Raw genomic sequence first — 14,979 nt, 5'->3', positions numbered from 1 at the left:
AGAGTCTTAAGCAGGTTCCACACCCAGCACAGAGTTCAACACAAGACTCAATCTCACAACCCTCAGATCATGACCTGAACCAAAAACAAGAGTAGAATGCTTAACTGACAGAGCCACCCAGGTGCCCCACAAATAAGGCATTTTCTGACATAGCCTCCCAACCATCTAGCCTTTCTAAGATCACTAATCCCTTGATCCCTCCTCTTTCTACCGGTCCATGTCCCCCAGACAGCCATCTTTTCTTTCCAACCAAACTTAAACTGTTCTCTTAACCACACCCTCCATGCCTATTCTTCTGCTGTCCCCCAATCCTCTGCGCCATGCTCCATTCAACTTCTGCTTTCTGCAGTAGCAGCTGAGAGCTACAAATGAAAGCACATGCCCCCACGTCCCCACAAATATACCTGCATCAGAGACTGCTGGTTGCCAATCCCAATATCCCAATCCCAATACGTCTGTTATCACCATTTTGGAATCCTGATTTGGAATAAAAATCCTTATAATCTTTAGAATTTTGATTTTGAGGGATGCCTGGGTGGCTCAGCAGTTGAGCATCTGCCTTCTGCTCAGGGTGTGATCCCGGGGTCTGAGATCAAGTCCCACATTGGGCTCCTTGGGGAGAGCCTGCTTCTCCCTCTGCCTGTCTCTGCTTGTCTCTGTCTCTCATGAAAAAATAAATAAAATATTAAAAAATTCTTTTGATCTTGAATAAAAATATTTCCTAGCATCCCTTGGAGCTAGACACGACAGTATAATTCAGTTCTGGTCAACAAGGTGAGTAGAATTACTGTGTGGCAGCATTTGGGAAACTTCCTATGATGTATCTATGATGAGCCCTTTGTCTCTTCCTCCCCTTGCTCCATCCTCCTACTGGAACATGGATGTGATGCCTGGAGTTCATCTTAGACCATAATAATGAGAGCTACAACTAAAGGATAGCAGAATATAGCTAGTAGTCTGGGACTATAGAGCCTGAATTGCCTACAATAGACTTCTTTCTTTATGTAAGAGAGAAATAAACATTATTCCATGTACTCCATTATTTTTTGTTCCTGTTACTCACAGTTGCTCATAGTGGAACAGACTCCTATTGACACAATGCCCTGAACACACAATCAATTCTTCTTCTTGTGCTTGATCTTTTTTTTTTTTTAAAGATTTTATTTAGTCATGAGAGACACACACAGAGGGAGACACAGGCAGAGGAGAACCAGGCTCCCTGAGGGGAACCTGATGTGGCACTTGAACCCAGTACTCCAGGATCACACCCTGAGCCAAAGGCAGATGCTCAACTGCTGAGCCACTCAGGCGCCCCCTTACTTTCCTAATACCCTCAGGCTCCAGGCCAACCCACTCCTGTCCCCACAGACCCCAACACATTCAATTCCCACCCATTACCCAATCTCACCATGTGACCTTACACTCTTTGGTAAGGTGGCTGACTAAAAGATAAATATCTAAAAAAAATTCTGGGTGGTCCCTGGGTGGCTCCGAGGTTTAGCGCCTGCCTTCAGCCTGGGGCATGGTCCTGGAGTCCCCGATCAAGTCCCACATCAGGCTCCAAAACATGGAGCCTGCTTCTCCCTCGCCTGTGTCTCTGCCTTTCTTTCTCTCTGCCTTTCATGAATAAATAAATCTTAAAAAAAATTTTTTTTTAATTTAAAAAATTCTAACTTTATTCTACTGACAAGCATTAGCAAAGGAAATGAGTAAAGTATTATATTTAAGCATCCAAAATCATAACACATTTAGAGATCTATTTGTAAGAAAGACACAGGGGCATCTGGTTGGCTCAGTGGTTGAACATCTGCTTTTGACTCAGGTCATGATCGCAGGGTCCTGGGATCAAGCCCCCACATCGGGCTTCCCACTGGGAGTCTGCTTCTCCCTCTGCCTATGTCTCTGCCTCTCTGTGTGTCTCTCATAAATAATTAAAATCTTTAAAAAAAAATAAGAAAGACACAGGCTTAAATGAAATAAATGTACTGGAATATACCAGATCTTGAGAGTGGAAAGTTATGCTATGTTCTTGGGGGAAAAGACCTACTAATAAGCCTCCTCAAATTAGTATGTACATTGAATTAGTTCCAGTTAGAATCCAAACAATATTTTTAATGAAATTTCATAAAATTATCTTCAAATTCATATGAAAAATAAATGGCTGAAAATAGCAAAGAAAATCATAAAAAGAACAGAGTCTTGCCTTAACATAAGGTCAAACAGAAATGGAAAATTGGTAAAACAAAATAGAAAATCCATACTTATGGATTTTTATGACCAACAGCCATATTTATGAAAAGTTAACACATGCTATATGTGAAAGTTTAATTTGGTGGGAAGAAAATGGACTATTTAATAAATGATGTTGGTACAACTGCTTATCCAGATGGGAAAAAATAAAGTGGACTCTAATCTTATATATTACACACATACAAAAAAATCCAAACAGATAAAAATATGAGAGCAAAACAGTGAAAAAAATATTGCAAGAAAACTTTAGAGACCATTCTATAAACTGATGATACGGGAGAACTTCCTAACAAAGACTGGAAAGTGGAGGCTCTAAACAAGATGAAAGACTCTCACACCAGCATCTCATTCTGCATTTTACCATGCCTTTCACCAGAGACCCTTTCCAGGGCCCTACATTGGATAATGATTCCTACTTGGGGAAAACTCTGGGCTTCCAAGAAACTACCATATAAGAACCCAACTCACTTTTCTCAGCAAAAGGAACCCTGGAGTAGTTCAGCTCAAATCAACTCCATGAGGTGATTTATTTTTTTGATCCTGAGATACCAAAGGATGACCTGGGTTTCTGCTTAGCAGCCTTGAACAACCACCACACAGGGACATTCAAGAACAAAGTGAGGTACTGTTACACCAGGAGACTATCCAGAATGCCCATGGAATCATCAAGACCCAATTCTCTAAAGTATTTTTACCCTTTCCTCTGCTATCTTCCATCAATTCCTGAGCTAACATCAGACACTGGACAAACTCTAAGAAAAAGTCTATCCACAGCATCCAGGGATCCATCGTGCCCCCTCACACCACAGCCACCAATGGAGGCTACTCCTGAAAGAATGATGATGGCTTCTTCTAACTAGTGTTGACAGACCCCTGGACTAATCACTCATAATGGAACATCCTGCCACCCACCTCAATTAAATAGATCTGTGCCAGATGAAAAAAAAAGATGAAAGATATATTTGACTATAAACCTTACAACTATCTTGGGACTTCTGGGTAGCTCAGTGGTTGAGCATCTGCCTTTGGCATGATCCTGGAGTCCTGGGATCGAGTCCCACATCGAGCTTCCTGCATGGAGCCTGCTTCTCCCTCTGCTTATGTCTCTGCCTCTCTCTGTGTGTGTCTCTCATGAATAAATAAATAAAATCTTAAAAAAAAAAAAAAACCTTTACAACTTTCCTACCACAAAGGCCCCAGAGAGAATATATGGGAAAATATTTACAATACAAATTTTTTTTTTAAAACGGTTTTTGCAAAGTTGTATGCAGTTACTCAAATTGAAATGTAATCTGGTGACTGAGATTTTAAAATGCCACAACAAATCCAGTTTTATTTATTTATTTATGATAGTCACAGAGAGAGAGAGAGAGAGAGAGAGAGAGAGGCAGAGACACAGGCAGAGGGAGAAGCAGGCTCCATGCACCGGGAGCCCGACGTGGGATTCGATCCCGGGTCTCCAGGATCGCGCCCTGGGCCAAAGGCAGGCGCCAAACCGCTGCGCCACCCAGGGATCCCTACAATACAAATTTTAAAAGTTAATTTTTATTAAAAAGTAGGTAAACATGATCCATAGAGTATATTAAAATGACCCCAAAGATCATGTGTGTATGTGTATGTGTGTGTTTGTGTGTGTGTGTATGCAAAGATTTTCTTGGAGCTCCAAAAGGTCCTCCATGAATAGCCTCCCTCTTTCTTGTCCAAGACCCTGAAAAAAATGTAAAGAGTAAATACGGAAGCCAAAATATTCTATTTTTAATGACTGAGGCTAAGTTCCCCAGCCTGTATTCTCACCAGACTATCACCCCTTTAAGCCTCTCCTCTATTATTTTTTAATAATAAATTTATTTTTTATTGGTGTTCAATTTGCCAACATACAGAATAACACCCAGTGCTCATCCCGTCACGTGCCCCCCTCAGTGCCCATCACCCACTTACCCCCACCGCCCGCCCTCCTCCCCTCCCACCACCGCTAGTTCATTTCCCAGAGTTAGGAGTCTTTATGTTCTGTCTCCCTTTCTGATATTTCCCACACATTTCTTCTCCCTTCCCTTATATTCCCTTTCACTATTATTTATATTCCCCAAATGAATGAGAACATATAATGTTTGTCCTTCTCCGATTGACTTACTTCACTCAGCATAATACCCTCCAGTTCCATCCACGTTGAAGCAAATGGTGGGTACTTGTCATTTCTAATGGCTGAGTAATATTCCATTGTATACATAAACCACATCTTCTTTATCCATTCATCTTTCGATGGACACCAAGGCTCCTTCCACAGTTTGGCTATTGTTGACATTGCCGCTATAAACATCAGGGTGCAGGTGTCCCGGCGTTTCATTGCATCTGTATCTTTGGGGTAAATCCCCAACAGTGCAATTACTGGGTCGTAGGGCAGGTCTATTTTTAACTCTTTGAGGAACCTCCACACAGTTTTCCAGAGTGGCTGCACCAGTTCACATTCCCACCAACAGTGTAAGAGGGTTCCCTTTTCTCCGCATCCTCTCCAACACTTGTGGTTTCCTGCCTTGTTAATTTTCCCCATTCTCACTGGTGTGAGGTGGTATCTCATTGTGATTTTGATTTTGATTTCCCTGATGGCAAGTGATGCAGAGCATTTTCTCATGTGCGTGTTGGCCATGTCTAGGTCTTCCTCTGTGAGATTTCTGCTCATGTCTTTTGCCCATTTCATGATTGGATTGTTTGTTTCTTTGGTGTTGAGTTTAAGAAGTTCTTTATAGATCTTGGAAACTAGCCCTTTATCTGATACGTCATTTGCGAATATCTTCTCCCATTCTGTAGGTTGTCTTTTAGTTTTGTTGACTGTATCTTTTGCTGTGCAAAAGTTTCTTATCTTGATGAAGTCCCAATAGTTCATTTTTGCTTTTGTTTCTTTTGCCTTCGTGCATGTATCTTGCAAGAAGTTACTGTGGCCGAGTTCAAAAAGGGTGTTGCCTGTGTTCTCCTCTAGGATTTTGATGGAATCTTGTCTCACATTTAGATCGTTCATCTGCCTCTCCTCTATTAAATTCTAGGTTGCTCACACCCATATCTACATCCTTCTTCATTCCATCTCTAGAAAAGAAGGTGGCTTTTCTGGTAACTCCTGAGGCCTCTAGCTTCTCCTTGGTTCACTGTTTCTGAGTATACTCCCATACCTGAACTGATCATAGTTAATAAGTAGAATGAGAAATGATGACTGGCTTAAACAATCAGACCTTTGCCTGGAGCTAGAGAGAAGGGTGTCCATGATACAAGCTGGGAGGCTAACTATGGGGGAAGAATGAATTTCCCAAATGGGGAGTCTAAGAACTTCCTGCAAGAGAGAAAATGGAAGTGCAGAAGCCATTTGCAAAACCAGCAAATGCTCCCTACCCAGCCTTGGAGAGTCAGACAACAGGCAAGCTGATACCTAAAGAACAAAAAGGAATTAGCAGGGCATAGGAGAGGTGGAAGGCATTCCAGGCAGAGCAAATAGCATGTATAAAGCTCTGAGGATAACAGACACAGGACACAGGTAGAAACTGCTAGTATTTCAGTGTGCCTAAAGCAGAGACTCGCATCCTCACCCTCAAAGACCAAATAATACCTATGTAGTATCAGTAAACATTTATGGACTGAAGGACTAGCATCCCCTGTGAATCAGCCTCATCCCTGGATAAGCTTCTTACTTTAACAGTCCCTTAGCCTACCACTCCTGTTCTGCAGTGCCCTCCCCAACCTCAAGGAACCCACAACTACCAAAAAGCACCCAAAGCTTAGACATAAAGGGCTGGGTCCCAGCCTGCTGGGCCTCCAGAGATGTCTCTGCCCCACTACTAGATCCCAAAATGACACAGCAACTAGAGCAGACGGAGGGCTGGAGAGAAGGTAGAAAACTAAAGGGAGTCACAGCTACCTGAGGGAAATTTGGAGAAAGCTGGCTGAGTGAGACTTTCCAAAGCCTTTGCTAGCCTTCTACAGAAGCCTGGGAGACTAACTCCCTCCAGCATAAACCCTGGAGCCTTAACACCTCTTTCAAGGCAATTGGAGGTGAAAAGACCCACAGTGTCTGAAGATCTAGATGTTGGGTTTCTCACTCACCATCTCCCTAGAGGTTGAAGGCCTGTAGGTGTCCCTGTTCAGAAGCTCCCAGATACAAACCTTTCCAAACTACCCACGAAGGGTCTAGGGAAATGGCCGGTGTTAACCATACCATACCCACCTGATCACCAATGTGCAGAGTGTGTAAGAGCTTGGGCCCTGAACTCACACAGAACTAGGTTTGAACCTTGGCTCTGCTACTCACTGTGTGACCTTGGGCAAGGTACTTTACTCCTGATCCTCAATTTTCTTATTTGTAAAATGGGGATGGTAGTGTTGAGAAGATTAGATATAATAACATATATGAGATGTTAAATGTGAATATTCTTCATAAGTATTAGTTCCTTTCCTTCCCTTGATGCCACCAGGCTTCTTTCCCCTATCTTGGATCCTTTCTCTTGTTCTTCAGACCTTATCTTGTCTCCTATTCTTGCTGCAAACAGACTGCTAGGAAGCTTCATAGTCCTGTCTGCTTGGAATAACTGCTTCTCAACTCAAGGAGACTCAGGCAGTAATAACAGTTACAATCACTTAGTTATGTGAATTGAACACTGCCTGGTTTGATGGCAAGTTCGGGGAATATCAAGGAGAATAAGGCACAGACTGTTCCTCAAGGATCTCTACTCCAGTGGGAGAAAACAGCACAGAAGACCTTATAACAATACGGCACAATAACTTAGATGTAAAAGGGGACATGCTCACTGAGTTTGGGGGCATCAGGAGGAGATGACAGATGAGGTAAATCTTTTTTTAATTATTTTTTTTATTGGAGTTCAATTTGCCAACATATAGCACATTACCCAGTGCTCATCCCGGCAAGTGCCCCCCTCAGGGCCCGTCACCCATCACCCCAACCCCCCCTTCCCACCTCTCTTTCCACTACCCCTTGTTCATTTCCCAGAGTTAGGAATCTCTCACGTTCTGTCACCCAGATGAGGTAAGTCTTAAAGGATGAGTCGGTGTCAGCTGGAGGAAGAAAGATGAGGAAAAAGCAGAGGTGAAAGCATGAGCAAATTAAGGAAAGGACTTCGACCCTGAAATGTGCAAAGAAATGGGCAGTTCTGGGCTTGTGGAAAATAAAGTGGCACATAGCCTTTAGGAGATGCCCAATTAGGGATCCCTGGGTGGCGCCGCGGTTTGGCGCCTGCCTTTGGCCCAGGGCGCGATCCTGGAGACCCGGGATCGAATCCCACGTCGGGCTCCCGGTGCATGGAGCCTGCTTCTCCCTCTGCCTGTGTCTCTGCGCCTCTCTCTCTCTCTGTGACTATCATAAATAATATAAAAATTTAAAAAAAAAAAAAAAAGGAGATGCCCAATTATGTTTGGATAAGGATTGAAAAGAGTCTGATGGGAAATATACCAAATTGTTTTACCTACCTTGAAGTTGGAAATATGGTAGATGGGACTCTTTCAGGTTTTTTTTTTCTTTCAGGTTTTTATATCTCACTACATCATTTCAAACTGTCACAAGTGTGTGTCAATTTTATAATTTAAAAGTATATTTTTGAACATGTAAAAACAGTTCATTTTGGCTACAATACATAGAACAACTTCAAGTGTGCCAAGTCGGAAGCAGAAAGACCAGTTATAAGGCTACTGCAGGTGATGAAGTTCTAAACCAGAGAAGTGACCATGGGGATGGGGAGAAGTAGTCAAGGGTGTCAAGACTGTAGAATTGTGTAAGTGGTGGTACCTTTACTGAGACAGAGGCCATGAAGGAAAACAGATAGAGATCAAGGAATTGAGGACTCAAAAGTGACCCTGACATGCCCATCAAGATCTCTAGGTTGGGGATCCCTGGGTGGCGCAGTGGTTTGGCGCCTGCCTTTGGCCCAGGGCGCGATCCTGGAGACCCGGGATCGAGTCCCACGTTGGGCTCCCGGCATGGAGCCTGCTTCTCCCTCTGCCTGTGTCTCTGCCTCTCTCTCTCTCTCTCTGTGACTATCATGAATAAAAAGTAAAATAAAATAAAAAGATCTCTAGATTTCCTGGGAAGTGTCACTCTGAATGACCCTAGGTGGGAGAGATAGGCAATGGAGCCTCCATCCTGCTCATGGCTGTATCTGAGCCAAGATTTACCCTTTGCTTTCTAGTTTCAGCGGTGCAAGACCCAAATCTTGTCACTATTCTCTCAGCCTGGTGGGGTAACGTGTTGAGTTCTAGAAAGTCTCCTCAAATGGAAAGGGTTATTATACACCACCAGTATAAGCAAACACCTGGGCATCCTGGGAAAGGATGCATCCTGGTGCAGCCCTAACTCTCTCTCTGACCCTGAGCAACCCACACTTCCTCAGTGGGCCTCAGTTTTCCCATCAGTAACTTAGAGGACCAGAGGGAATAATTTTTAAGGTTCCCTTCCAACTCTCACATTCCATGAGCCAATAAATTACATGAAGAGATAGATGCCTATCTAGCTTTGTCTGAGCAGGAAACATTTAAAAATCTGGTTTTCTGATGTAAAAAGCTTGCTCAAAGATCATAGGCTCTGTGTGAATTAGCCATGGGTAAAAAAAACTTAAGGCATGCCTGCATAACTCCCTCACTCTGCATCCAGGTACAGGACCTACAGTTAACTAGTTTTCAAACACAATGAAGAAAAAAAATAAAAAAAATAAAAATAAAAAATAAAAAAAAAACACAATGAAGAAAGGATATCACACTGAATAGATATGTGACTTCAGAGAAAGCTCTATTCTTTTTTTTTTTTTTAAAGATTTTATTTATTTATTCGTGAGAGACACAGAGAGAGAAGCAGAGACACAGGTAGAGGGAGAAGGGGCCCGATGTGAGATTCAACCCTGGGATCACACCCTGAGCCGAAGGCAGAAGCTCAACCACTGAGTCACCCAGGCATCCCAAGAGAAAGCTCTATTCTTAAGCCCTTCTTTGGTGCCACGGTACAAGACCAGCTTCAAATCTTCATTATGAGCTGTGTGACCTCGGGCAAGTTATCTAACTTTTCTGTATATTGGTTTTCTCTGACATTAAATAGGGATAATAATAGTACCTACTTCATAAAATTGATATGATTAAATGAGTTTTTATATATGAAGTACATAGAACAGTACCTGGCACATAAGAATCGTAACACACAGGGCACCTGGGTGCTCAGTCGGTTAGGTGTCTGCTCATGTCATGATCCCCAGGTCCTGGGATTGAGCCCATCTGGCTCCCTGCTCAATAGGAAGTCTACTTCTCTCTCCCTCTGCCACTCGCCCTGCTTATGCACTCGCTTTCTTGCTCTCTCCCTCTCAAATAATTTAAAAAAAAAAAAAGGAAATATAACACACATGAGTATTAAATAATACTAATACATACATATACACATATGCTGATTCACTCTTTGTCTCTGTCCTTCAGAATAGCAGTTCATCTTCCGCATACAGCTCTCAGACATTTCTGGGCACCTCTTCACACTAGCAAAATGGATAAAGAATTCTACCTAAAGTCTTTACACTGTATTATGTAAAGGAAGAGAAACACGTCTCTTCTAGGAGCTGTCAGAGACTAGAAAGTTTTTCTTTTAAAAAAAAAAAAAAAAAAAGATTTCTTCTCCTTTGCTGTAATTGGGTAATGTGGCCAGTAAAGACCTACCCCTGCAGGTGGGATTAGGTCAGTCCCACCCAAACCCATGGCTCAAGAGGAAGGCAGTGGACAGATCCCCAAAGGAAGATCAGATTTTTTTTTTTAATTTTTTTATTTATTTATGATAGTCACAGAGAGAGAGAGAGAGAGAGAGAGGCAGAGACATAGGCCGAGGGAGAAGCAGGTTCCATGCACCGGGAGCCTGATGTGGGATTCGATCCCGGGTCTCCAGGATCGCGCCCTGGGCCAAAGGCAGGCGCCAAACCGCTGCGCCACCCAGGGATCCCAGGAAGATCAGATTTGATTTGACAAAGGGATGAAGATATTCACTGTAAGTTTCTACTAGATGACAAGTACCAGGCTACACTCTGGGAATATAATCCTCAAAGTCACAAATCCTGTGCTCCAGGAGTTTACAGCCTAGAAAAAGGCCATTATAACACAGCACAAAGAGAGAAGCATGAACTTGATAGCACAGAGGAGGGTCACTTTACTTGGCCAGGCCAGAGGGCAAAAAGGCATAAGACAGTGAGTGGGAATGGAGGTTGTTATAGAGATTCCCAAAAGACATGAATCTTGAAAGAGAAGTAAAGCTTTATCAGGTGAAGAAAGGGAGAAGGAATTTCCCAGCACCGAGAACCAAATGATCAAAGGCAAAAAAAAATGCAAGTAGTTTAGAATGACTAACGTGTAAAGTACATGTAGGGATGGGGAGAGGAGGAAGAGTCAGGGAAGAGTGGAGAGATGTGAGATGGAAAGGCCAGGAGACCCCAACTCAGGTCAGATTTGTCTGAGATCTACATATCATTGGCATGAACTCAATAGTTGAAAACCTGAAGCAAGTTGAGAATAAGGAAAAGATCACGCAGAACAAAAAGAAACAGGAGAGAGCCTGAAAATGTGTTACCAAAGAGGTAGAAGTCTTTAATAGGAAAATATAGAATGCCAGTTGTTGCAGAGATTAGGCAGGATAGGGTCTGAGAAGACAGTGATTAGTAACTGATGTTGACCTTGACCTCTGACAGAGCAGCTTACAGTGGTGGACAAGCCAGGATTGCTTAGAAATCAGTAACCAGGAGATAAAAGTTGAAGTGATGACAGTTGCCTATTCTATCAAAGTGTTTATATTTTACAATAAAATATGTTTCCAAAAACTTAAAATATACATCCAGGAACTTCCCTGCAGAAATTTGTACTAAAGAAATAATTAGGACTATGTACAAAGATTTATTTACAAAGGTTATACTGTTATGTTAATTATAGCAAATAACTGGAAATAATCTTATGATTATGATTTAAAATGACTAACTAAATGACAGTGCATCCATACAATGGATGTATTTATTTAAAGATGTATTTATTTTATTTTAGAGAGAAAGAGCAGGGAGTAGGGGCAGAGGGAAAGGGAATCTTCAGCAGACTCTGCTCTAAGCGCAGAGCCCCACATGGGGCTCAATCTCACAACCCTGGGATCATGACCTGAGCCAAACCAAGAGTCTGACCCAGGTACTCCCATACAATGGAAATTTTAATGCAATGATTCAAAATCATGCTGGAGAAAAATATTGACACGGGAAAAGCGTCAAGTTACAGAAGAGAACATCCAGAATGCCCTTTAAGTCTAAGTTAATCTCAAAGTCTTAAAATAGATTGGAAGGATATAATACAAAATGTTAACATTCGTGGTTACCTCTAGAAGCAGGATTATGGGGGTCTTGCCTAAAGTGTAATACAGTGTAAAGACCTAAAGTCTTTACACTGTATTATGTAAAGGAAGAGAAACACATCTCTTCTAGGAGCTGTCAGAGACTAGAAAGTCTGAAACGTGTTTGATTATTTGTACTTCCCAATTTTCTACTACTATATTACTTTTGGAATTAAAAAAAAAATTAGAGCTTGCCAGTAATGAAAAAAGAACACAATCAACTTCAAGACAAATATGGTTAAAGAAGACATGAGTTTGTTTATGTGTGAAGGGAAAAGAGGAGCAAAGACTGAAGTTAGGGGAGGGAGTTAATGAAAGAGCCAGGCTCTCAGAGATAAAGGAGATCCTGGGGATGAGGTGAAGATGGCAGAGGACTGAAAAGCAGTGGGAAGGAGACCTGATCATGGATGCATGATCACCTGCCATTCAGCATGTGGAGAACAGGGAGATTAAAGGGATGGAGGAGAGTGGAAAAGGTTTACAACAGCTGCTGTGGGGAATTAGGAAGTCAATTAACAATAAGTGAAGGGATTTTAGAGAGGCTCCAAGGGAGGGCCCAGCTGTCTCTGAGGAGCAGGACTTGATCCCACTGCCAGTTAATATATTAGCGGCAACCAAAAAAAAAAAGTGCAGCCTGGATCCAAATAATTATTGTCCAAATAATATCCAGAACCTGTGACTCAGAATAACTGCAACACTAAAGACTTTATTAATGTATTAACTCATTTAAGCCCTGCTTTTCTAGTTTGGTCTCAGGCAATCATACATCTTCACTGTAATCATTATTTTAAAAGATAAAAGAGGTGAGAACAGGTAGTAAAATGAAAAAGGATTTAGGGAAATGACTTTATCAGCCAAAATGATGAGTGTTAAAATGTCACTAATATATTGGAGCATAATACATAGCCAGCTGTTTCCAGGTGCTTGCTTCTTCATTCCCTAGATGAGTGTCTACAGAAGTCTTCCTAGCGTCTGATCATAAACAGTCTCTTTGCTTCAGCCTTGCAGGTAGGTAATTATAAAGTATTCCTGTCTCATAAATAAATGGTATCAGACTTTCCTATCTGATCAGTATAATCATTATAAATTACCTTAAAGTGGAAGTATCAGGAAATTCAAGATTGTTAGAACAAAGCAAAATCGTTTGTGCTTACTGAAATCACTTCCTGGACTGAGGGAAAGCAGCTACCATCTGTTAAAAATCTTCTTTGATAGCCCTTTATTTTCACTATTCTCATTTAATCCTCCTGATAATTCTGCAGGGTAGATATAGTTTTCTTCATTTTACAAACAACAGAAGAAGCTCAGAGATGATAAAACAGTGAAAATGATAGCACTAACCTCCTAAGGGTAATTTGAGTATTAAATGAGATAATACATGTGAAGCATTTAAGAAAGAGCAGCACAGGGTACTCTCCTCATAAACATTAACGACAATAATGTCTATTGGCCATAAATAATATTCCAGGATTTATGCTATTGTTTGATAAAATAAGGTGGTCTTATCCACTATTTCCATTTCACAACAAATTAAACAGGTTTAGCCAAGGTTCCAGCAAGCTCTCTATAGTCAATATTTCAACTATCACTTTCACCAGGCTCTGCTGGCTACCATGCATCCGCACTAGATTCAAGTTCTTATATCTTTCCTATGTTCCCAGTCAAATAACTTTACAATCCCTTGAACACAAACCAGCAAGGGTGACGAGAACCCAGAGAAGCAGCCTAGGTTCCGACAGGAATAAGCATGGAATCTAAAAAGCACTAAAGCATAAAAATATAGAGAAAGGAAAGTCTCTTCAACAAATGGTGCTGGGAAAACTGGCTATGCACATGCAAAAGACTGAAATTGGACTTTTACCTTACACCATATACAAAAATTAACTCAAAATGGATCAAAGACCTAAATGTGAAACTTAAAACTATAAAATCCTTAGAAGAAAGTTTAGGGAAAAGCTTCATGACGTTGGATTTGGCAATGAGTTCTTGGATATGACACCAAAAGCACAAACAACAAAAGAAAAAATAAACCAGACTTTTTCAAAATTAAAACCTTTTGCGCATTAAAGGACACTATCAATAGAAAGGCACATTGCTCTACAAAATGGAAGAAAATATCTGCAAATCAAATATATGATAAGGGATTGATACTGAGAACGTATAAAACCTCTTACAACTCAACAACAAAAATAACCCAGTTGAAAAGCCGGCAAAGGATTTGATTAGCTCTTTCTCCAAAGAACACAAACAATAGCCAATAGGCCCCTGAAAAGGTGCTCAATGTCACTAATCACTGGGGAAATGCAAATCAAAACCACAATGACATGCCACTTCACACCCATTAGAATAAAGATTATATTTTTTAAATGATAAATAACAAGTGCTGGCAAAGATGCAGAGAAATTGGAACTTTTGTGCACTCCTAATAGGAATTTAAAATGGTGTTGCTGCTGTGGAAAACAGTACAGTAGGACTCAAGTAATTAAGCATAGAATTAGCATATGAACCAGCAATGCCACTTCTGGACATATATCCAAAAGAATTGAAATCAGGAACAGATATTTATACACCAGTATTCATAACAGCATTATTCACTATAACCAAAAGGTAGAAATTACCCAAATGTCCATCAATGAATAAATAAAATGTGGTACGAATTTACAATGTACTATTATTCTGCCCTAAAACAATGAAATTCTTATACATACATGCTACAACATGGCTGAACCTTAAAAATATAATACTAAGTAAAATAAGCCAAAAACAAAAGGATTAATATTGTATGATTCCACTTACATGAGGTAATAACTAGAGTAGTGAAATCCAGAGATAGCAAGTAGAATAGTGGTTACCAGGAGCTGGGGGAGAGAATATTGGGGGAATTATTGTTGACTGAAATTGAATTTGGTTTGGGATTAAAAACTTCTGGAGATGGATTAGTCATGATAGGTGCACAATAATGTGAATGTACTTAATGCCACTGAATTGTATATCTTAAAAATGTTTAAAATAACATTTTATATTACATAAGTTTTACCACAATCTACTAAAAAAGTACTGCACATAGAAAAAAGATGGGAGGGGCATGTGGGTGGCTCAGTCAGTTAAGTATCTGCCTTCAGCTGAGGCCATGGTCCCAAAGTCCTGGGATGGACCCCCACTTTCGGCTACCTGCTCAGTGGGGAGTCTGCTTGTCCCTCTCTCTCCCTGTATGCCTCCCCCTGCTCGTGCTCTCCCTCTCTCTCAAATAAATTAATTTTTTAAAATCTTAAAAACAAAAAAAAAAGATGGGAAAGAAATAAATTTAAATGTTCATGGTGGTTATCTTTAGGGTATAAGATTACAGGTTCTGT

General features: G+C 41.0%; 1 long non-coding RNA gene and 1 pseudogene across 2 annotated transcripts in view; one reads left to right on the top strand and one right to left on the bottom strand.

Moving 5' to 3' along the window:
* Positions 1-14,979, bottom strand: part of LOC102154170 — a 33,982-nt gene that overhangs the window by 14,725 nt on the left and 4,278 nt on the right. The window contains exons 4-6 of one of the 2 annotated variants that reach the window (XR_005361245.1): positions 14,423-14,484; positions 9,655-9,752; positions 7,205-7,302 (exon numbers count right to left, since the gene is read on the bottom strand). This is a non-coding gene — a long non-coding RNA (uncharacterized LOC102154170). Of the gene's footprint in view, positions 1-7,204; positions 7,303-9,654; positions 9,753-14,422; positions 14,485-14,979 lie in introns of those variants that run through there. The other variant, XR_005361246.1, reaches the window with a different exon arrangement.
* Positions 2,613-3,106, top strand: LOC119872268 (annotated as a pseudogene).

The sequence above is a fragment of the Canis lupus genome, chromosome 6 (assembly GCF_011100685.1).
Source record: "Canis lupus familiaris isolate Mischka breed German Shepherd chromosome 6, alternate assembly UU_Cfam_GSD_1.0, whole genome shotgun sequence".
Classification (NCBI taxonomy): Eukaryota; Metazoa; Chordata; class Mammalia; order Carnivora; family Canidae; genus Canis; species Canis lupus.
The sequence above is the reverse complement of the archived record's forward strand: the minus strand, read 5'-3'. Positions and strand labels throughout refer to the sequence as shown.